Raw genomic sequence first — 25238 nt, forward strand, 5'->3', positions numbered from 1 at the left:
CTGGCAACTCCCATACAAAAACATATTTAAAAACTGTGCACCATCATCAAGCAGGGTTCATCCCAGGGATACAGGGATGGTTCAATAAGCATAATTCATCATATCAATAAGAGTTATAAACAAGAATCATATGATCATCTTAATAGATGCAGAAAAGCATTCGATGAAATATAGCATCCCTGTGTGTTCAAAACACTAGAAAAACTAGGAAGAGTAGGAACATAATTCAACATCATAAAAGCCATATATGATAAACCAAAAGCCAACATCATTGTAAAGGCAGAAAAATTGAAAACATTCCCTCTAAAAACTGGAACAAGACAAAGATGCCCTCTTTCACTATTTTTATTCAACACTGTCCTTGAAACTCTAGCCAGAGGAATTAGAATAAGGAAATTAAGTTATATAAATAGGCAAAGAAGAACTCCAACTATCACTATTTGCCAATGACATGATTCTACTTTGGAAGATCCAAAATATTCTACCAAAAATACTCTAGAACTAATAAATGAATTCAGCAAAGAAGCAGGATATAAAATCAATACCTATAAATCAAACACATTCCTGTACATTGGTAATGAATCCATTGAAAGAGAAATAAAGAACATTACCCCATTCACAATCACCTCAAAAATATGAAATACTAGGGAATCAATCTAACAAAAGAGGTGAAAACCTCTATAGTGCAAGCTACAGAACACTGAAAAAAAGAAACTGAAGAAGACCTTAGAAGTTGGAAAGACCTCCCATGCTCCTGGACAGGCAGAATTAATATTGTCAAAATCATCACACTACCAAAAGTATTATAAAATTTTTTACAATTCCTATTAAAATCTGAATGACATTCTTCATAGAACTAGACAAAACAGTCATGAAATTCATTTGGAAAAATAAGAGACCTAGCAATCCTTAGCAAGAAAAGTGAAGCAGGAGACATCATAATACCAGACCTCAAGTCACAGTACAGAGCTACAGTAATAAAAATCGCATGGTACTGGCACCAAAACAGACATTTAGACCAATGGTACAGAATAGAAGACACAGAGACAAACCCACACAAATACAGGTGTCTCATATTAGACAAAAGTGCCAAAAACATTCACTGGAGAAATGGTAGCTTGTTTAACAAATGGTGTTGGGAAAAATGGAAAGACATACTTAACAAAATGAAATTTAACCCTTATTTCTCACCCTGCACTAAACTCAACTCACTGTGGATCAAAGGCTTAGGCACTAGAACAGAGACCCTGTGGCTTCTGGAAGAAAAAGTAGACCCAAGTCTAGACCATGTCAGCCTTGGACATGACTTCCTTAACAAAACCCCTAAAGCACAGTAAGTTATATTGAAAATCAATAAATGGGAGGGACTCAAACTTAAATGCTTCTTCTCAGCAAAATAATAACATGAAGAGAGAGCCTATAAACTAAGAGAAAATCTTTACCACATGCACCTCAGATAAACTTTTAATCTCTAGGATACATGTAGAACTCAAAACATTAACACCAAACAAATAAACCAACCAATAAATGGGCTAAGGAACTGAACAGACACTTCACAGAAGAAGATATACAGTTGATCGATAAATATATGAAAAAATGTTCAATATCTCTGGCAATTAGAGAAATACAAATCAAAAGTGCTCTAACATTTCGTCTCACTCCAATCAGAATGGAAATTATCAAGTACACAAGTAACAAAAAATGGCAGCAAGGATGTGGGGAAAAAGGTACACTCATACATTGCTGGTAGGAATGCAACCATGGGTATGTAGGCAGGAATGATAGTAGAGTGAAAGAGACATTATTACCTCATGTACATGTATGACTGCATGACTGATGTGATACTGTAATATGTATAATTAGAAAAATGAGATTACACTGTATTTCTGTATGATCTATCAAAATGTATAAATGCACTCCACTGTCATGTACAACTAATTAGAACAAAATAAAAAATTTAATATTTAATATAAACTGTATACACAATAAATAATAATGACATGAAATGAACTGCATAATCATTGAGTCTTTTTATTGAGTCTCTGTTATACATGACAGCAGAATGCACTTGGATTCACTGTACAGAATGGAGCACAACTTTTAATTTATCTGGTCATACATGATGCAGAGTCACACCACTCATCTAATCTTACATGTATTTAGGGTAATAGTGTCCATCTCATTCCACCATCTTTCCCATCCCCATACCCCTCTGTCACTCCCCTTCTGTCACTCTCCTCTGCCCAATCTAAAGTTCCTCCATTCTTCCCTAACCCCCTACTCCGTTATAAATCAGGATTCAAATATTAGAGAAAAGATTTGGCCTTTGGTTTATTTGGCTTATTTTGCTTAGTGTGATATTCTCCAACTCCATCCATTTACCTGCAAATGCCGTAATTTTATTCTAATTCTGAGTAACACTCCACTATATGTATCTATTGTATCTATGCGCATGTGTATGTATATCACAGTTTCTTTATCTGTTAATCTAAAGACTGGAACAAGACGGATGCTGTGTCTCACCACTTCTATTTAACATAGTCCTTGAAACTCTAGCCAGAGCAAGTAAACAGATGATAGAAATTAAAGGAACACAAGTAAGAAAAGAAGAACTCAAACTATCACTATTTCCCAATGACATGATTCTATATTTAGAGGATCCAAAATAATTTCTACCATAAAACTTCTAGAATAAATAAATCCACCAAATAGTGGGATATAAAAATCAACATCTATAAATCTAATGCATTTCTATATATTAGTGATGAATCCTCTGAATGAGAAATCAGGAAAACTACTCCATTCACAATAGCACCCTGAGTTTTGATAAAGGCATGTACTTGTGTTCATAAATCCTATCAGGAAATAAGACATTACCAGTCACCCCAGAAAGTTCCTTCATGACCCTTTCCAGGCAATTTCTGCCCCACCAAGGAGGCAAGCATTGGTCTGACTTCCACCAGAGATTCATTAAACCTGTTTAAGAATTTTTTACCCTATAGACTCTTCAGTGGAGTCTTCCTTTCACTCACCAGTGGTTCTGAGATTCAATGTGTTGTTGTCTGTGCTTAAAGCTTGTTCTACTTTAATGTGAGGACCATTCTGCTGTATGACTGGAAGTTTATCAGTTGTTCTGCTGAGGCACAACCAGTTGTTATCTAATTTAGGGTTTAGGAACAAAGCTGCTAATAACATTCATGTAGAATTCTTTTTGTGAAGATGTATTTTCTTTTCTCTTGGGTAAATACCTCAGTGAAATTGCCAGCCCAGAGGGGTGGTATTCTTTAGATTTGTAAACACTGTTAGAAGCCAGGCAGATTGGTGCACACCTACCATCCAGCTACTGAGGAGGCTACAGCAGGAGGATTATAGGCTTGACACTAGTCCAGGGAACTCAGCAAGACATCCTTGCCTCAAAGTAGAAAAAAAAAAGGCTAGGATGTAGCTCAGTATCAGAGCACCTTCCTGGCACGCACAAGGTACTGGTTTCAATCCTCAGACTGTACAAACAAAACAACTTGTTAGAATGTTTTCCAGAGCAATTCTGTGTGTCTAGTCATGACAGTAATACGTGAACCTTCCTATAAGTTACAGTGGCACAGGCCTGCAATCTCAGCAACTTGGGAGGCTGAGGCAGGATTGTTAGTTAGCCTCAGGAACTTAGTGAGACCCTGTCTCAAAATAAAAACAAAAAGTGCTGGGAATGTGGCTTTGTGGTAAACATCCCTGGGTTCAATCCCCAATGCCACAAATAATAATAATGAAATAATAGTAATAATAATAATAATAAAATATCCTATATCCTCACTAGCATTTGTGATGTCAGCTTTCAATATTTTATTCCTTCTAGGGGTTTCTTCTTATGCTTTAAATTGCATGTCCTTAAATAATTAACAAGTTTAAATGTTTTTGGTGTGCATGTCACCATCATGTAACTTTTAAAATGAAGTATTCTGTTCAAATCTTCCCACATTTTAAAACTGGATGGTTTGCTCCATTGCTATTGGGTTGCAGGAGTTCCTCACATGTTGAGTGGCATTCCTCTGTTAGATGTGTGATTTGTGGCCTGCCTCTTCATTTCTTTCATGAAATCTTTTGATAAGTCTAAGTGTTAAGTGATGACATTTAATTGATAATTTTTTTATTTTATGGTGACTGTTTCCTATGATCTCTCTACCCCTAAGAAGGTACTTTCCTATCTTTTCATCTGAAAGCTTGATCAGTTTAGCTGTTGCCATTCAGTCTATGATCCCTCTTGAATTTGACTTTTGTCTTATTTTTTTCATAAAGATCCTCAGCTTTTCCCACACCATTTGTTGAAAAGACTTTCCCTTTCCCTAATGTATTGTTTGGGTATTTCTGTCAAGAATCACTGCTAATAATGGGTATTTGTTGGATCTTTAAATAATTAAAACATCTATGATGGAGATAACCACCATATCTGCAACTCCGATCAGTACTGCTTTGCAGAGACAAGCACAGATATGGAGGTGAATTCCAGTTCCTCCATTTTCAAGCTGTGCATGTGTAATCTACTTCTCTCTATGCCTGTTTACTCACCTGAAGATGGGTTAGCACTGTCCACTTACAGGGTTGTGGTGACATCACACAGTAGAGAGAGCACCTGGCTCAATGCTGGGCATACAGAACACACAGGGATATCTTCCTGGTGTGCATTCTCTTTAACAAACCTTCACGACGTTTCTCCTTCTGATATTTTTGAAGGTGGGAGGCAAAGTACTTCTAAAATCAAAGAACCCTCCATTTACAATGTAAAATATACCACATGGTGAATCCCCCTTGCCAAGCTGGACAGAAGCTGAATGCTAGGGATCAGTAGAATACCCTGAGGCAAAGTCTGCCCCTCTCTTTTATCTGCCTCTTGTGTATTTTCTAGAGTGTAGTAAGGCCAAATAAAGCATGAAATACATTTTACTACTACAAATATCACATGCAATGCTTCATTGTTAAATAGGTCAAATTATGCCCTCCCCTTAAGGAATGCCACACCTTTGATATCAGCTCTGTGTTCAGAACTAAGGTTGTAGAGCAGCTTCACCTTATTTACTGTCATACATGATTGGTGCCCTCAAGAAGCAAGGGAACAGGCACGTGACGAGCTGATGAGGCTGAGTGAGGCTGCTTCTGGAAAGGCAGTGGGGAGCCTGGGACGCCTTCACAGGGCAACTCCAGGGAGGAAAGCAGGTCCTGAGCAAGAGCCCTGGGAAGTGCCTTGAGCGAGGGTCACTTATTCAAACACCAAAATAAAAATGTAAATAGCAAATGAGGAGATGCCCATGAGAGCTCTTGGTGCATCCGCCATTCTTATGTGTTGTACACAGGAGCTTGCAGCTTCTCCATAGCATCCAGAAGCCAGTGAGGCCTCTGGAATACAGACTGGCCATGCCATCTGCACAGTGGCTTGGCAGCAGCCGCTAAAGCCCCTGAGGTCAGCCAGAACAGATGCTACCATGCCAGAGTATTTCCTTTCAGCAATTGTGGACACACATTCTTTTCCCAACCTGATCTAAGCAAGGATAATTGTACTTCCCACCATGAAGAGATTCTTCCAAAGAAGGAAATGAAAGCCCATGAATGCAAAAGAAATTACTGGATACTGCATCACGGTTCAGTCTGCACTTGGTCTTTGGTTTTTCCTTCCCCAGGAGTACAGGCTCTGAGGTCACTGAGCATCTTTAACCTGAGTGAGCTTAGATTCTTTCCAGACTGCTCTGCCATAATAACATTATTCGTTTTCATAAAATGGTGAAGTCAATAAGGGCTAGGCATGATAACTGCAATCATTTTTAAGAAAATAACCCATAAGGCCAGGATATGTGTAGCAAACATGCTTCTATGGCTAAGCTGAGGGCCAACAAGAGGCTCTGACGGCTCTGCCAACACAGCTCCAAGGTGGGAACATGGCAGAGCCTTGCCTGCCCTTCAGAAAGGGCGACCATTTCTTGGTATTCTATTTATTTTGAATCATATCATGATAAACGTATTAAACTTTAATATAAAAGAAACTGGGTGAAGAGATTTTGATTGTGAGGCATGCCAGGTAGGTGCAGAGGTCAGAGGTTAGGTTTTGGACTTTGCCCAGCTAAAGAAAATTTGATGTCTCCCAAACACTTATCCCAGGAATTTTCTGCCATCACAACCAGACAATACTAAGAGATATGTATTTTGTACCTGATTTATTATTGCAGCATTTGCTGGAATAATCAGATTATTAACTTTCTGGTTTTCTCTAGAACTACAAATTGGGCCTCCCCCTTGTATGCATATTTCCTCTTTTTTCCCCACCCGCCCCATATTTCTTCTTAAAGGTGAGACAATGACTTTTAACTATACTCCATGATTTTTAATAGAAATATTTGTTTTTTCAGTTTTATTGAGGCAGAAAAGATAAATAAAAATGTATATATTCAAGATACATGGGACAATTTGATATATGTATTCCTTGTGAAATGATTACCACAATCAAGTTTTTAGGTTGGTTTGTTTGTTTGCAGTACAGGGCATTGAACATCGGGGTGTTCTACCACTGAGCTACATCACCGGTCATTTTTATTTTTATTTTGAGAGAGGGTCTAGTTAAGTTTCTGAGGCTTGCCTTAAACTTCGGATTCTCTGGCTCCAGTCTCCCAAGCTGCTGGGATTACAGATGTGCACCACCATGCCCATCTCATGATCAAATTGACTCACATACCCAATGACTCCACTTAAGATGTACTATGTTCAAAATATCAAGTATAAAACACAGTACCATTAACTGTAGTCACCATATGGTACATTACATAGATCTCTAGACTTACTCATCATCTTATACAGCTTGAAGTGTGTGCACTTTGACTAACATCTTCCCATTTCCCCACCCCCATCATTCATTATTCCCTGCTTCTTTGAGTTCAACTCTTTTAGATCCCATATACAAGTAAGCTCATATAGCATATTAAAAAATTATTTTCCCTTAAAATAACAGATCATGTGGGATATTTACCACACCACCAAAAGAGAACAGAGCAAAATGATTCTGAGTTCTCACTGGACAATCTGGGACCAGGTAGTCTCTCTCAAATGCAAACCTGCCTTTATAAACTCCTGCTTGGCTGCAAGTTGCATGCCCTTTTGTGGCTGCCCAGTACCTTGTCCCATGCACTAACTTAGCCTGTTTTCTACAGTGCTCTGGTTTAAGTTATTCCAGAACTTTTCACTCTGATGGCTCTGCCCTCCTGCATTTCTCTGTGTGGCTGCCACACAGCCTCTGCCTCAGGTTATCCCTTCACCTGGGCTCAACCTGGCAAAACCCACTGTCTCTAGTTGCAGATCATGTAGCATGTCCTGCTCTCAAGTCAACCCAAGGTTGTGGTGCCCCTCCCACTTGTACACCTTTGAGAACCTGAGCTTTTCTCTCATAACAAGTCACAGTCCAACTGCATAAAGGTGCCTATGTGCTGGGCTCTACTCTTCTGCTTTGTAGGATCTCTGTACCCATATTCATCTCTCTCTCTGCATATATATTATTGTTAAAAAAAACTCTGTCAGATTGAATTGCTTGCTAAAGGCTATGCCTTAGTAAGTGGCAGAGTCAGGATTGGTATATTTAATTTTTTTCTCTCATATTAAACTGAGGGCTCCTTACAGCAGGGAATATACCAACTTCATCTCTGTAACCTGGATACACAGAAGAGGAACCAGCACAAGTATACATTTGGTAAATGCTCAATGAATAAAAGTCTCAGTAATAAGTTTTCTCATAAGTTTGATTGACTGGAATATCTCTTGTAATATAAAATATTGAAAATAAAAGACTTGGAAAATGTGGGGGCAGGTAAATTTGGTGCCTGCCAAGTTTCTAGATTTTCATGAAGCTCTCATCTGTTTCTGAGGGCCTCTACCTATAATGCCTGCAAAGTTACTATCTACCAGAACCTCAAGGACAGGGACTGTATTTTTTTTCTCTAAATCTTTGGGGCCTAGAACAGCACCTGGGCACGGGTGGGACCTCAGCAAATACTGTCTGAATAGATAGATAGATAGAAGGATAAATGCATACTCTATTTCAAGCTCTATGGGGACACAAGATTGGTTCACTTGAAAAAATACATTCATCAAACACAGCAGTGCACACCTGTAACCCCAGCAACTGGAGGCTGAGGCAAGGGGATCACAGGTCAGATGGTCTCAGTAACCTAGTCAGGCCCTAAGTAACTTAGGAAGACCTTTTCTCAATATAAAAATTAAAAAGGGCTGGTGACATAGTTCAATAGTAAAGAGCCCCTGGGTTCAATCCCTAGTACCAAAAAAGAAAACAATAAAAATAAAAATGCATTTCAAATTATCTGCATTGTTTTAATCCTAAACACTTCCTGGCTGTTCTTTGAAGCAGAGTTAAATCACACGGACATCTTATTTATTTTCTCTTGCCACCTGCCTCTTACCTGACTTTGATTTAGGTAGTTTCAGGTGTCTCCTGGAACCTGCATGCTCACACTGTGTAGAGGCTTAGTTGACCAGTTATTCACACACTACTGACTTAAATTTAGCTACAGCAGTGAATAACTCAGAATGTCATTACAGCTTAGAGTCCATTTCTATAAATAATGTTAAAAGGCCCAGGAAACCCCACCTGTCTCAAACAACACAGGAAAACTCCTCCATGATCAGACTTCTCATGTGTACATCTTTCTAACAAGATGTATCCATGTCAGGGCCATCTGTGAGAGAGAAAAATGGCCTCATGGAAAGACTGGAGTCTGGAGAGCTAGGGACCTGGCTTCAAATTCTGAATCTGACCTTTGGTGGTGTTACTTTGGATACATTAGTCTTCAGCTTGAAGTGATGATCTATACATGACCCTCATCATTCTAAATAAATAAATATATATTCATTTGCCTGCAGTATGACCTGCAAGTCATCTCCTGGTGAGATTCTTCTGTGGACAACATCTGTCAACCTAACACTTGATTTTCCATGAAAGCATCACTGTTCCTTGGTCCACCTATGAGATAGAAGGTGAGGATTCAGAAAGCAAGCTGAAGTCCCCAGCGATGACAGCTTGAGGAGGCCTTAGTGTTGGGGCCTGAGAATTTGAAAAATTGCAGCTGCAGTTCAGTATGAGCTGAGAAGTAGGGTGTTCAGTCCTTTCTAACATAAGAGCCTTTGATTAGGGACACCTAATGAAGCATTATCTCACAATGTCTCTTAATTAGCAGGTAGTGCCCATAGAAATTAAGAAAAAAAATGAGCTTCTGATGATAACTTGGTCTCCATCAGCCAGCATGTTTTTCAAAGTGACAGATCCTTACATCAATTCTGTCTCTCCCTGCTTATCAGCAGCAATTCCTCACTGCATTAACATAAGTCTTTTGAAAGTCAGGAAAGGACATCTCATCACTTGTGACACCTCAACAAGTCGATCTAATGTGCTACTCCAACTCAGAGGCATCGCCGTGCTGGCCCTGGAAGTGAAGCTGCACTGCAGATGGAGGTGGAGGTCTGCCCCTCACTGTCTGACTCGGGTAAGTGCACTTCCCTGAGCATCTGGGGTGAGATCACGCCTTCATGACATTCCTTGTGGGTAGAAGGCTAGAGAAAGGAGGTGACTATGAAATACATGTTATCACTTGTGCCACACTTTGTCACATTGACAACGTGCTAACCACATGCTGATGATGCTATGTTGACAGTGTTCAGGGGAAGGCCTGGTTCATCCCCCACTTGTCCACTCCTCCTGTCAGCATTCCACAAGGCCTTTTCTGGCCTAGGCACTGTCAGGCACTGGCCAAGTAGAGACAAGATAATCACCAGTCAGTCCTCACTCTGGCCTTGAGGGCAGTCATCACTGGGACAGAGCTCATCTGCCCATCTGCATTATCAAATTCTAGTTAGCTAACAGTGTTCATCAGAATTCCACATACTATGTGCAGACCTCTCTATATCCTGGTTGGGAGAGAGGGGCAGAGCACAGGTGGGTGAGTCCCCCTGTAGGGCACCCTCTTCTTTAGCCAGTTCAATCACGTTGTGCTCCTCCCCACCTGTGTGAACAACTCCTGACTTCACCACGTGCAGCAGACTACTAAAAATTGCTACACCATGGGAATGGGGCCCTGGAGGACCTAACTCTGGCAGAAGATCAAAACAAACTGCCAACACAAGCTCGTTGGAAAACGCATGGGGCAGAGGTACAGGGGAAGCTGGTCCAGTTGGAACAGAGGGCTGGCACCAGGAGCCAGACTGGGTCACATCATATGGAATGATGGGTCCTGATGGCACCCCTCAGTCACAACAGTTCTGTGTGGCTGCTCTCAGAAAAGCCCTTGGGCAGTAGAGGGCCAGAAACACCCATGGAGCAGGAGGCAGGAAGACTACCAGGTCCCAGGGTGTGTTCTTGTTAGAGCCTGACCTGCTGCAGGAGACAAGGGATGATTCTAGGAGCAGAAGGGCAAGGTCAGATAGGCTGGTTACTGACAAAACAGATGGCAATAAAGGAAAGGGAAAGGTAGGGACAAACATTGCAAAAGCCTCAAAACTAAGGAAAACTAAGGAACTTGGAAAGAAAGATGGAGACTTTAAAGCACATGAACAAAATTGGAACCAAAAGCATACCTGACAGGTATGCTGAGAGGAGGTCTGGTTCTGGATGTGCTGAGATGGTGGAAGTTGGTGGGGATGGGAACAAACCTAAAAATCAAGGGTGACACCAACCAGGGATGTACATCTATCCTTACAAAAAAGGCCAGGAGAAACACAAAAGGGGACTCACAGAAGAAAACTGGCTACACTTATGCTCCTTGCTACACTGAGAGCTTCCTGACCTTCAGAACTTAACCTGCTCTCAGGCTTTGAGAAGAAACCAGTGGGGGAATCAGGGGCCTAAGACCAGTCTGCATGGACCATGCCTTCCTGTAACTCTGCCTATAGTGCTCACTTGGTGGATAAGGCTATGCTTGTCCTTTGCAGTCCAGCCACATTGGAAGGAAGGACCACAAGACAGGATGAGCCAGGCAAACCTGCCCATGCAAGGGGGACCTGGTGGATCTTGCAACAAAGAGGTGAGTCCCAGGAGGCAGAAGCTGAGGCAATGTGATGGGGAAGGCTATGCATGACTCATGCAGCAAAGGGCAGATCATCTTCCTCTTGCAGAGACCACTCAACATCCCGAGAGCCAACCCCCAGCTCCTTCTGTGTCCTTCCCTTGTGAGGAGTTCCTGATTAGAATACACTTTCTCCCCTCAGATGTCACCTCTGACACCCCTCAAACCATTCCCTCGCTCCCAGTCAGGCATAGTGAGGGTCTCTGTGTTCCTACCTTCATCTCAGCTCTTCTCAAGTGGCAGATTTATAATTCACAGCTTGCTGCACATTGCAAGCTGTGAGCTTCTGGAAGGCCGAGAATTCCAGCTGCCACCCAGCTCACACTCCAGGCTCAGCACCAGCCTAGCATACACTACACGCTCATAAAGCATTTCAAAGGGATACTACCTAATCCACAGTGAAACTGGAATCTCTTTGTTTTAAGGGTCAATATAAATGCAAAAACACAGTATATCTACTTTTTATCCACTGAGTTCTGTAAAGAATTTGGGTAAGAAAAAAACATTTGTCTTACAAAGTAAAATCTTACCAGCTTGGATTAATTGGGAGGGTGGTCTCGATGAACAAAAAGCCCCAATTGGAAAATGTAACTGTAAAGATGTGTTTGAACTTTCAACTCGAATGGGGCTAATGAGGCAGCAATGACATAGTAGTCAGTACTTGGGCTCCTACTCTAAAGAACAGCTCAAGTAATTTAAATCAGTCTTTGAATAGATTCCATGTATTATAATTGCAATCTTGTTCTTGCAATTGAGTTGCTTAAGAACCCTCGATTTTCTCTTTTTGAGAGAGGGATCTTTTTGGAATTGCACTAATCATAATCTTTGGTTTGTGCTGACCTTCCCTCATGCATGGCCTGTTTTCATTTATTTGGTACTTTTTAATGTCATAAGCACCCACAAAGCCACCATCCAAAAAACAGGGTCTTGAGAATGAAATACATCAATTATCAGTAACTCCCTACTGTTCCCTAGTCTCCTAGCCTCAGGTAGGGTCATCTCTAATATCAGAACCAGCATGCCAGGCTGTCTCTTCTGCACAAGTTCAATGCATGCATCTATACTCTAATAGTACATTTTTACTTTTATTAAGAGTACCTAAGGCTGTAGGTAATCTGGGGGGGCTCACTTTTCACTTAATATTTCTGAGATTTAGCAGTATCTTTGGGTTCAATATGGCTAATTTGGTTTTGAAAGCTGCCTAATATTCCATTTGGGGATTCTACCATCATTTGCTCATTGACCTTCTCACTGATGGCATCTGGGTTGATTCCACAATGTTGCTACTATTCACAGCACAGCTCTGATCATTCTCCCCCACAGGCAAGACTGCTCTTGGGCCTCAAACCTAAGATGCAAAGGGTATGTGATTCTTTACCTCTAGAGGGTAATGTCAAACTTCTGCTGATGTGGTTGTGACAACTCACTCTCCCCCCAGCCACATGGTAGAGGTCTGTAAGCCCCATTGCCTCCTGTTCCACCTCCACTGCTTATAATCAGACTTGTTAACATCTGCCACGTGTTCTCAGTGTAGAACCCACAGAAGTCGTCAGCACTTCTTGAAGCATTGAAATGCTTCAATGCGTCAAGCAGAATTGAAATGATCAGTGTAATGAAGTAAGAAAATGCTCAATTGCAAAAACAACTTTGACTACAGAAAAGTCACAAACATGAGAAAAAATTACAGTGATAGTTGACAGTTTACCATGGTTTAACATTCCTTCACAATGCAGGAACATTTACCCCATTAAAAGGAAGTCCACAATTGCAATTTACTTAAAGACCCTTGGGAACACTTCTTCTACAACTTGTCTGCTACTGAACATGGCTCTGCCGTGTGCTAAGCAATCCTAGGGTCCCCAAAGTGTCACTGCATTGTTCCAGGTGCCCAGAGAGCAGCTTCCATGCTCCAAGAGTATGGTAACAAATCAGAGTTAAAACCTGAAGATAAGTTTAGAAATTCATGCCATCTTCCTCATGGGAGGTTTGTGTTCTGTACAGGGGTTTCCATCCCTGCCTCCTTTGATCAGGGAGTAATGGACTACAAGTTCCTATTAAACACTTAGTAAAAGCAATTCTTTTACTTTTAAATCCATTTTCAGAAATTCCTTTGAAGCATTTTACTTCCTTTCAGCAGCAAGACACCATTAAGGAGAGCAAAACTGTCTGTAGAATAAAAAGGACATGGCAGGCGAGTGGTGGGTAATTGAATGAAGGTATTCCCCAAGGCACAGAGACTCAATTTCTAGGGGCATGGTAGATTTTACAACCACTACAGAAGCAGTAACAGCCCAGTATTAAGAGAGTCTGCTCACAGCACAACTTCTGGTGACTGCATTTCAAATCACTGATGTCCCAGGATGAGCTGGACACTGCCCAAGTGAAAATTCAGGATGGGACAAAGCACCTTCTCCCCAGGGTGCTGCCATCTGCTTGGAATGGCAAACTGTGAGATTACAGAAAAAAAGAACCAAGGAAGTACTGATATTAGGCACCACATAGAGGAGGAAGAACCTGATTTGGGCTAGTGAGGATCAGGGTAGTTCCAAAGGAAACAGTATGAGAGTTGAACAGGGCCCTAAAGAGTGGTTAGTGTGTACAGGAGAGGATGAAGGTCAACTCACACAGAAGGAAGACGGGTCCACTCATTCAAAGTAGGTCAGCTGTGCACTCCAGCACTGACCAGGCACCGTCTGGGAGGGTACCATTTCTGCAGGAATTTGAAGAGTGAAAAGAAGCCACCAGACAAACAGCAGTGTGCAGAACTTTATGGAGGGAAGGAAAGCATGTACAGAAGTTTAGGGTAAGACTGCCCCTGGTGCACCCCAGGAGGGAAAGTGAGGTCAGGCCCCATGGGGAGAGGCCAGGTGCACAAGGACTCGGGGCTGTTGAAGGCAGGCAGATGCTGGTCCCACGGGCGCACAGGCTTGGGTAAGCAACATGAGCTGGATGCTAAATGCCATCAGAACCCTCAGGAAACTTGAGTGTGTTCTCAGGGGTTTGTGACAGGTGGGAGGGCAAGGAAACAGAGACCCCAACATACATGGGAAAGACCAGTCTGGCTAAAGGGGACAGGAGGTCCACGAGAGGGGAAGGAGGAAGGAGGCCAGAGAAGAGGGTGTGGCGGTGACTCAGTGGCAGGAAACAGCAACCTGCACCATGATGGCAGCCATGGGGGCAGAGGTGGAAGGACTCAAAATGCACTTTAAGAGGTGATTATAGTAAAAAGCACATGAGATTTACTGTCTTAACCAGTTTTAGTAGACAGTAATGCTAACTCTATGTACCTTGCTATGTGACCATCTCTAGAACTTGTTCATCTCAAGAAACAAACTCCAGAGCCATTGAAAGTTTCCCTTATCCCTCTACCAGCACCAATGAACATAATCCCTCCACTTTCTAAGAGTTCGGCTGCTTTGGATACTAAGAGGAAACATGCAGCATGTGTCTTTTTGTGTCTGACTTATTTCCTGGGCATAATGTCCTCCAGGTTCATTCATATTATAGCATGCAAGAGGATCTTCAAGACTGAGCAATATTTCATAGTATATCTATACCATATTTTCCTTACCTATACATCTACAGGTGGACATTCAGATAACTTCAACCTCTTGGCTACTGTGACCAGTGATGCAGTTAACATGACTATGCACTTATCTCTTTGAGGTCATGCTTTCAACTGTTTTGGAGATATACCTAGAAGTGGAATAGCTGAATCATATATTAATTCTATTGTAAATTTTTTCTAGGAATCCCCATACTATTTTTGTGGATACGCTATTTTATATTCCAACAAACCATGCACACAGGTTCCTGTTTCTGCACATACTCACCAACTCTTACTTTTATTTATTTTGGGGTTTTGAGTTGCCATTTTCCTGGGTGAGATAGCATCTCATTATGGTTTCCTTCTTTCCTTCCTTCCTTTTTCCTTTCCTTCCCTCCCTCCCTAACCTACTGGGGACTGAACCCAGCGGCATTTTACCACTGAGCCACATCCCCAGTCCTTATTTTTGTTTTGAGACAGAGTATCACTAATTTGTTGAGGCTAGCCTTGAACTTGCCATCCCTCTGCCTCAGTCTCCCAAGACGCTGGGATTACAGGCGTATACCACCAAGCTTGGCTCTCACTGTGGTTTCAACTTCCATTCCTGTAATTAGTACTGGCATTGAACATCTTTTCCCATATGCTTATTGGTCTTTTGTATATCTCTTCGGAGAAATATCTATTCAAGTCCTTTGTCTATTTTTTTTATTGTATACAAATGGGATACATGTTGTTTCTCTATTTGTACATAGAGTCGAGGCATACCATTTGTGTAATCATACGTTTACATAGGGCAATGACGTTTATTTTTTTCCCTCCCCCCCACCCCTCCCACCCCTCTTTTCCTTCTATACAGTCCTTCTTTCCTTCATTCTTAACTGCTCTCCTTATCCCTAACCCTACACCTAACCCTAAACCTAATGCTTACCCCTCTCACCCCCCATTATATGTCCTCATCCGCTTATCAGCAAGATCATTCGTCCTTTAGTTTTTTGAGATTGGCTTATCTCACTTAGCATGATATTCTCCTATTTCATCCATTTGCCTGTAAATACCATAATTTTATCATTCTTCATTGCGGAGTAATATTCCATTGTATATATATGCCACAGTTTCTTTATCCATTCATCAACTGAAGGGCATCTAGGTTGGTTCCACAATCTGGCTATGGTGAATTGAGCAGCAATGAACATTGATGTGGCTGTATCTCTGTAGTATGCTGACTTTTAAGTCCTTTGGATATACGTCAAGGAGTGGGATAGCTGGGTCAAATGGTGTTTTTATTCCAAGCTTTCTGAGGAATCTCCACACTGCTTTCCAGAGTGGCTGCACTAATTTGCAACCCCACCAGCAATGTATGAGTGTTCCTTTTTCACCACATCCTCGCCAACACCTATTGTTGCTTGTATTCTTGATAATCGCCATTCTAATTGGGGTGAGATGAAATCTTAGGGTAGTTTTGATTTGCATTTCCCATATTACTAGGGATGTTGAACATTTTTTCATATATCTGTTGAGTACTTGTACATCTTCTTCTGTGAAGTGTCTGTTCATTTCCTTAGCCCATTTGTTGATTGGATTATTTGTATTCTTGGTGTAGAGTTTTTTGAGTTCTTTATAGATTCTGGAAATTAGCGCTCTCTCTGAAGTATGAGTGGCAAAGATATTCTCCCACTCTGTAGGCTCTCTCTTCACATTACTGATAGTTTCATTTGCTGAGAGAAAGCTTTTTAGTTTGAATCTATCCCAGTTGTTGATTCTTGCTTTTAATTCTTGTGCTATGGGAGTCCTGTTAAGGAAGTCTGATCCTAAGCCAACAAGTTGAAGATTTGGACCTACTTTTTCTTCTATAAGATGCAGGGTCTCTGGTCTGATTCCGAGGTCCTTGATCCATTTTGAGTTGAGTTTTGTGTAGGGTGAGAGATAGGGGTTTAATTTCATTCTATTCCATATGGTTTTCCAGTTTTCCCAGTACCATTCGTTGAAGAGGCTATCTTTTCTCCATTGCATATTTTTGGAACCTTTGTCTAGTATGAGAAAATTGTATTTATTTGGGTTTGTGTCCATGTCCTCTATTCTGTACCATTGATCTACTTGTCTATTTTGGTACCAATACCATGCCGTTTTTGTTACTATTGCTTTGTAGTAGAGTTGAAGATCTGGTATTGCAATACCCCCTGCTTCGCTCTTGCTACTGAGGATTGCTTTAGCTATTCTAGGTTTTTTATTCTTCCAGATGAATTTCATAATTGCTTGCTCTATTTCTGCAAGGTACATCATTGGGATTTTAATTGGAATTGCATTGAATCTGTATAGCACTTTAGGTAGTATAGCCATTTTGACAATATTAATTCTGCCTATCCAGGAACATGGGAGATCTTTCCATCTTCTAAGGTTTTCTTTAATTTCTTTCTTTAGTGTTGTGTAGTTCTCATTGTAGAGGTCTTTCACCTCTTTTGTGAGATTGATTCCCAAGTATTTTTTTTTTTCGATGCTATTGTGAATGGGGTAGTTTTCCTAATTCCTCTTTCTGAAGATTCATCACTTATGTATAAAAATGCATTGGATTTATGAGCATTGATCTTGTAACCTGCTACTTTACTGAATTCACTTATGAGTTCTAAAAGTTTTCTGGTGGAATTTCCAGGTTCCTCTAAATATATAATCATGTCATCAGCGAACAGGGATAGTTTGAGTTCTTCTTTTCCAATTCGTATCCCTTTAATTTCTTTGGTTTGTCTAATTGCTCTGGCTAGAGTCTCAAGGACGATGTTGAATAGAAGTGGTGAAAGAGGGCATCCCTGCCTTGTTCCAGTTTTTAGGGGGAACGCTTTCAGTTTTTCACCATTTAGAATGATATTAGCCATGGGCTTAGCGTAGATGGCCTTTATAATGTTAAGGAATGTTCCCACTACCCCAATTTTTTCTAGTATTTTGAGCATGAAGGGATGCTGTATTTTATCGAATGCTCTTTCTGCATCTATTGAAATAATCATGTGATTCTTAACTTTAAATCTGTTGATATGGTGAATGACATTTATTGATTTCCGAATATTGAAACAACCTTGCATCCCTGGGATAAAACCCACATGATCATGGTGCACTATCTTTTTAATATATATTTGTATGCAATTTGCTAAAATTTTGTTGAGAATTTTTGCGTCGATGTTCATTAAGGATATTGGTCTGAAATTTTCTTTCCTCCATGTGTCTCTGTCTGGTTTAGGTATCAGGGTGATATTGGCTTCATAGAACGAGTTTGGGAGGGTTCCCTCCTCTTCTATTTCATGGAATACTTTGAAGAGTATTGGAATGAGCTCTTCTTTAAAGGTTTTGTAGAACTTGTCTGAGAACCCATCTGGTCCTCGACTTTTCTTTGTTGGTAGGCTTTTCATGACCTCTTCTATTTCATTGCTTGAAATTGGTTTATTTAAGTTGTGTATGTCCTCCTCATTCAGTTTAGGTAATTCATATGTCTCTAGAAATTTGTTGATGTCTTCGAGGTTTTCTGTTTTGTTGGAGTATAGATTTTCGAAATAGCTTCTAATTATGTTTTGTATTTCACTTGTGTCTGTTGTGATGTTTCCTTGTTCATTCCGAATTTTAGTAATTTGAGTTTTCTCCCTCTTTCTCTTTGTTAGTGTGGCTAAGGGTTTATCAATTTTATTTATTTTTTCAAAGAATCAACTATTTATTTTGTTTATTTTTCCAATTGTTTCTTTTGTTTCGATTTCATTGATTTCGGCTCTGATTTTAACTATTTCCTGTCTTCTACTACTTTTGGTATTGGTCTGCTCTTCTTTTTCTAGCGCTTTGAGCTGTAGTGTTAAGTCGTTTATTTGTTGATTTCTACTTCTTTTTTTCAATGCACCCCATGAAAGAAATCTTCCTCTAAGTACTGCTTTCATAGTGTCCCAGAGATTTTAATATGATGTGTCTTTGTTCTCGTTTACTTCTAAGAATTTTTTTATTTCCCTCCTGATGTCTTCTGTTATCCATTCATCATATAATAGTGTATTATTTAATCTCCAGGTATTGGAGAAGTTTCTGTTTTTTATTCTGTCATTTATTTCTAATTTCAATCCATTATGATCTGATAAGAGTACAAGGTAGTATCTCTATCTTCTTGTATTTGCTAATAGTAGCTTTGTGGCATAAAATATGGTCTATTTTAGAGAAGGATCCATGTGCTGCTAAGAAAGTGTATTCGTTCTTTGTTGGATGGTATATTCTATATATGTTGGTTAAGTCTAAATTGTTGATTGTGTTGTTGAGATCTATAGTTTCTTTATTCAATTTTTGTTTGGACGATCGATCCAGTGGTGAGAGAGGTGTGTTAAAATCGCCTAATATTATTGTGTTGTGGTCTATTTGATTTCTGGAATTGAGAAGGATTTGTTTGACGTACGTGGATGAGCCAATGTTCGGGGCATAGATATTTATGATTGTTATGTCTTGCTGATTTATGCTTCCCTTAAGCAGCATATAATGTCCTTCTTTATCCCTTCTGATTAGTTCTGAAGTCCACATTATCTGAAATGAGGATGGCTACTCCAGCTTTTTTGCTGTGTCCGTGTGCATGGTATGTTTTTCCCCATCCTTTCACCTTTAGTCTATGGGTGTCTCTTTCTATGAGATGAGTCTCTTGCAGGCAGCATATTGTTGGATTTTTCTTTTTAATCCAATCTGCCAGTCTATGTCTTTTGATTGATGAGTTCAGGCCATTAACATTCAAGGTTATTATTGTGATATGATTTGTATTCCCAGTCAATTGACTCATATTTGTTTTGACATGATTTGGTTTCTCCTTTATTTGGCTATTCCTTTAGGCTAGCGCCTCCTGTTGCTGATTTGCATTGTTGTTTTTCATCTCTTCCTCATGGAATATTTTGCTGAGAATGTTCTGTAATGCTGGCTTTCTTTTTGTAAATTCCTTTAGCTTTTGTTTATCATGGAAGGATCTTATTTCATCGTCAAATTTGAAGGTAAGTTTTGCTGGGTATAAGATTCTTGGTTGGCATCCGTTTTCTTTCAGGGCTTGGTAAATGTTGTTCCAGGCCCTTCTAGCTTTTAGGGTCTGGATTGAAAAACCTGCTGATATTCTTATTGGTCTCCCTCTGAATGTAATTTGATTCTTTTCTATCACGGCCTTTAAAATTCTGTCTTTATTTTGTATGTTAGGTATTTTCATAATAATGTGCCTTGGTGTGGGTCTGTTGTAATTTTGTATGTTTGGAGTTCTATAAGCCTCTTGTACTTGGTTTTCCATTACATTCTTCAGATTTGGGAAATTTTCTGATATTATTTCATTGAAAAGATTGTTCATTCCTTGTTTGTTTCTCTAAGCCTTCCTCAATCCCAATAATTCTTAAATTTGGCCTTTTCATGATATCCCATAATTCTTGTAGATTCTGTTCATGATTTCTTACCATCTTTTCTGTTTGGCCAAATTTGCTTTCAAGATTAAATAATTTGTCTTCAATATCTGAGGTTCTGTCTTCCAGGTGTTCTATCCTATTGGTTATGCTTTCTATGGAGTTTTTAACTTGGTTTATTGTTTCCTTCATTTCAAGTATTTCAGTTTGCTTTTTTTTCAGTACCTCTCTTTATTGAAATGATCTCTTGTTTCCCGTATTTGGTCTTTTAACTATTGATTGGTGCGATCATTTAATGCCTGCATTTGCTCTTTCATCTCCTCCTTCAATGCCTGCATTTGCTCTTTCATCTCCTCATTAGGTTCCCTGATCGTTTTAATTATGTACATTCTGAACTCCCTTTCTGACATTTCTTCTGCTGTGCTGTCACTGGGTTTTATTGATGTAGTATCTAGGTTTGTTTGGGACATTTTCCTCCCTTGTTTTCTCATATTGGTCAGCTGTCAGTGGGACCCTGAGATATTGCAGATTTCCGCTATTGGCTTATAGTGTCCTGGTAGATTTCCAGTGTATCACCTCCCAGCCTTCAGTAGCCTGATGTCTTGGAGGAATTTGATAATGCAGTGCGTCCGAAGAAAGCTGCCCCTATCCCCCTACTGGTTCCAGGGTTTGGAGCTGGCTCTGTGCGGAAAGGCTCTCACTGGGGGCCTGCACCGTGCAGCTGGCCGTGTGGGAGGAGCCCACCGCCAGAGTGCGCAGGGCTACCTGGGGAAGACTCTAGGTGCCCTGCTCTGCTCTGATAAGCCACCCCTATCTGCGCCTGCCACCCGGGCCGAGCTTTACCCAGTGGGCAGACTCACCCCGTGGCTCTATTTCAGTCTGAGTCTCTCAGTGCCTCCCCTTCTTAACTCCTGGGTTCTGGAGCGACTGGGGATGCAGTCACCCTCTAGGCCGCCATCTTGGATCGCCCCGTGAAGAGAGCCTGCGGCCGGAGTGGGCAGAGCCGCCTGAAGAGGTCTCTGGCTGCCCTGCCCTGATCCCAGAGGCTGCTTGCGGATCGAAGCTCTCCGTTGGTTCGGGGACTTGTGGCTGGCTCTACGTAGAAAGCCTCTCACTGGGCGGTCTGCTCCAAGAAGCTAGCCTTGAAAGGCACCTCCCACCGCAGGGGTCCAGGCTGCTTGGGGAAGTCTCTGGCTGCTCTATCCTGGTCCCTGAAGCTGCTTGCGAGCCGGAGTACGCTGGGAGTACACTGCGCTGGCTCCGGGACTTGAGCTTGTTCTCGTCAGAAAGGCTCTCACTAGGGGGCCTTCTCCGAGAACCTGGAGAAACTGGCTGTGTGGGCGGGGCCCACCACTGGAGTGCGCAGGGCTGCCTGTGGAAGACTCTAGCTGCCCTGCCCTGCTCGGATAAGCCACCTCTATCTGGGCCTGCCACCCGGGCCGAGTTTTACCAAGTGGGCAGACTCACCTGTGGCTCTATTTCAGTCGGAGTCTCTCAATGCCTCCCCTTCTTAACTCTTGGGTTCTGGAGCGACTGGGGGTGCAGTCACCTTCTAGGCCGCCATCTTGGATCCCCTTTGTCTATTTTTTAATTGGATTTTTTCCTGTGTGAATTGAATTGTCTGAGTTCTTTACATATTCTGAATATTAAACTTTATTGGATATAATAAGGTTAGCAAATATTTTCTCTGACTATAAAGGTTGCTTTTTTTACTGTTATTTCCTTTGCTACACAGAAATTTTAAAAGCTGATATAGTTCCCTGTATATTTTTTAATGTGTTTTCTGTGGTTGATAACACACAAGAAATAACTGCCAAATCCAAAGTCAGGAAGGTTTTCCCCTATATTTTCTTTAAGGATTTCTATAATTTCAGGTTTTATGTCTAGGTTGTGTTATGGTTTAGATATGAGGTGTCCCCCAGACATCTCTCTCATGTGTGAGACAATGTGAGAAAGTTTAGAGGTGAAGTGACTGGGTTATGAGGGTTTCATGAGAATCTTAACATAATTCATTAATCTGCAGATAGGGATTAACTGAGAGATAACTAGGCCAGTATGGTGTGGCTGTGATACCAGTGTTGAGAACAGGTTTGAGTTGTGTTTCCTAGTGATGAAGATACAACACCCTAGAAATGTCTAGGCAAGAGGGATGGGAAAGGGGAGGAAAAATGGAAAAATCACCTTACATGCATATATAAATATACCACAGTGCATTCCACCTGTATGTATATTTATAAAGCATCAATCAAAAATAAATAAGGGGTTGGGGTTGTATCTCAATGGTAGAGTACTCGTCTAACACATGTGAGGTCCTGGGTTCAATCCTCAAAACCAAATAAAGATAAATCATAAAATAATATATCCATCTACAATAAATAAATAAATAGATAGATCAGTAGAGTGGAAGAATAAAATAGGGGGAGGTAGAAGGGGAGCAAAACCTGTAATGGGGAAGCAGGGGCTGAATTGGAATAAATCAAATTACATGGACGCATGATTTTGTCAAAATGAAGTCAATTACTATAGATAAATATAATGCTCTACTAAAACAAATAAAAAGTACTGGGGATATAGTTCAGTGTTAAAGTGTCACTGAGTTCAACCTCTTGTTCCATGCATCCCCCCAGAAAGATTATTTTGACTACACTGGGTCCTTTGAGATTCCATATATATGAAATACTAAGATTTTTTCTTTTGGGGGTTTTGTGGCCAAAAAATAATGGCACTGCGATTTTGATAAAGGTTACACTGAATCTGTAGATTGCTTTGGGTAGTACAAACATTTAATCTATGAATATAGGATGGCTTTCCATTGTGTGTGGCTTAATTTCTTTCAGCAGTGTTTTATAATTTTCAGTGCATAAGTCTTTTTGCCTTCTTATTTAACTCCTGAGTATTTTATTGTCTTTGATGTTATTGTAATTGTCTTATTTTCTTAAATCATTCTCTGATTATTCACTGTTAGTTTGTAGAAACACAACTGATTTATCTTATATCATGCAATTTTGCTGGATTTGTTTATTAGCCCTAAGGTTTTGGATGGACTCCAGGGTTTTCTACAAAAAAGCAGGTCATTTATAAGCAGAGATCATTCCACTTTTTATTTCTTCCTTCCCAGTTTTTTTTACTTTTTATTTACTTCCATTACCTAACTTCTCTGACCAGAACTTCCAGTTCTATCTTGAAAGTGGCAAGTCAAGCCAACCTTTTGCTGTTCTCAATTTTAACACTGCACTCAGTTTTCCACAATGAGTATGATGTTAGCTGTGGGCTTTTCATATGTGGCTGGTTTTTATTTTGTAATTTCTTCCTGTTCCTACTTTATTTTGTGATTTTATCATGAAAATGTTGCATTTTATCACATGCTTTTCCCTGCACCAACTGAGATAATCATGCCCTTTTGTTTTTCATTCTCTTAATGTAGTGTATTATTTTGACTAATTTCCTAAGTTGAACCATCCTTGTATTTCAAGAATCACTCCCACTGGGTCATGACCTAGAATCTGTCTATATGTTGTTGAATTGGCTAGTATTTTTGTATCAATATCTATCAGGAATATTGGTCTACAGTTTTCTTGTGGTGTCTGTTTGATTTCGGTACTGGGATAATTCTGGTTTCAAAAATTGAGTTTGGAATGACTTCTTATTTAAAAATGTATGGAAGACTCTGAGAAGGATTAGTGTTCATTCTCTTTACATGTTTGACCCTGGTCCTGTACTTTTCCTTGTTGGGAGGTTTTGCATTACTGATTCAATCTCCTTACTAGATATTAATCTGTTCAGATGTTTTATTTCTTCATGGTTCAGTGTTGCCACGTTCTTCAAAATGAACTTTATAGGGAGGATCTGCAAGATTTACTTATGCATTGGAAAATGAGGGAAAAAGAATAACAGGTGATGATCTTTTTTTACACAGTGATACAAGAACTGGATAAAGATTGGGGTAGAAATGGGGAAACTTGAGAGTTGGGCATTAGAAATTTTAGACTAGAAGATGCTCAAACAGAGATGTTTTGTGGGCAGCTACACCTACAGACCCAGAGTCCAGAGATGCACAAGCTGGAGTGTAGGTACAAATGACAGGGCACATGCTGAGTGGAAGCAACTGAGACAGGTGTGGTGCTCCCCAAGGACCTGAAATGCTCCTGTGGGAGCAGATCCGGGAGACAGGCTCCTAAATGTGGGCATTATTCTCTGTGAAGTAAAATTATAGGAAAGCATTATTCTCTGTGAAGTAAAATTGTAGGAAAGTTCTTTTTATCTTTTTGAATGGCAGAGTTGTTTTCTCATGGGTACTTCTAATTTCAAAAATATGTTGTCACTGTAAAAAACACTCAAAATAAGGAAAAGGATGAATAAAATAACAAACTATAATTGCATGCATCCATTTATAATTACACCACTAGTACTCTGTCCTATTTCCTTCCAAGAATTTTTTTCATTTGCATATTTTGCACAGTTCAACACTAAAATTATACTGTACAAAATAATTCTATATCCTACTTTTCATTTAATATTGTCAAAAATATTTGGTTATATGACTAAAAATAAGGATAATTTTAATAGAAATATTGTATTGGATAGACAGTTTGTCATTCATTTGGATTATACATGCTGTGTTCCATCTTTCTATAACATATAGGCCTTTGACAAATATTCCTATGTACATGTCTTTGCTCCAGTTTTCAAATGGAGAATTTAAGGATCAAAAGATGCAAATATTTTAAAGATTTTTTGATATTAATGGAATAGTTTTTAGAAAGAATAAAGTTATTTATACTTCTAGGGGATAAGTGTGCTTATTCTCTGCACCCTTACAATCATCAATAAATATAGCTTTTAAAATATTTACAAAATTTATAGATGAAAAAGGATGTACTATTGATATTTTCTTAACTCTCTTCATGAAATTATGATGCAAAAACCAGAGTCTCACAGAAATTTTCCCCAATAAACTCCAACCATGCCAATGAAGTGTTCAACTTTACTATCACAATCAAGAACATGAGTTAAGCTCACAATCTATGAATACGTTTTTTCTGTTCGTTTGTTGGTACCAGGGATTGACCCCAGGGGTGCTCTTCCACTGAGACACATCCCTAGCCATTATTATTTTTTGTTTTGAGACAAGCTTCCCTAAGTTGCTTAACAGCCTGGAACTTGCAATCCTTCTGCCTCAATCTCCAGAGTGGCTGGAAATTTTTATGAATATATTTC

General features: G+C 40.0%; 1 pseudogene; it reads left to right on the top strand.

Moving 5' to 3' along the window:
• Positions 1-11000: 11000 nt before the first annotated feature.
• LOC124975485 (leucine repeat adapter protein 25-like) overlaps positions 11001-25238 on the top strand; it is a 28293-nt pseudogene continuing 14055 nt past the window's right edge.

The sequence above is a fragment of the Sciurus carolinensis genome, unplaced genomic scaffold (assembly GCF_902686445.1).
Source record: "Sciurus carolinensis unplaced genomic scaffold, mSciCar1.2, whole genome shotgun sequence".
In the NCBI taxonomy this organism is placed as follows: domain Eukaryota; kingdom Metazoa; phylum Chordata; class Mammalia; order Rodentia; family Sciuridae; genus Sciurus; species Sciurus carolinensis.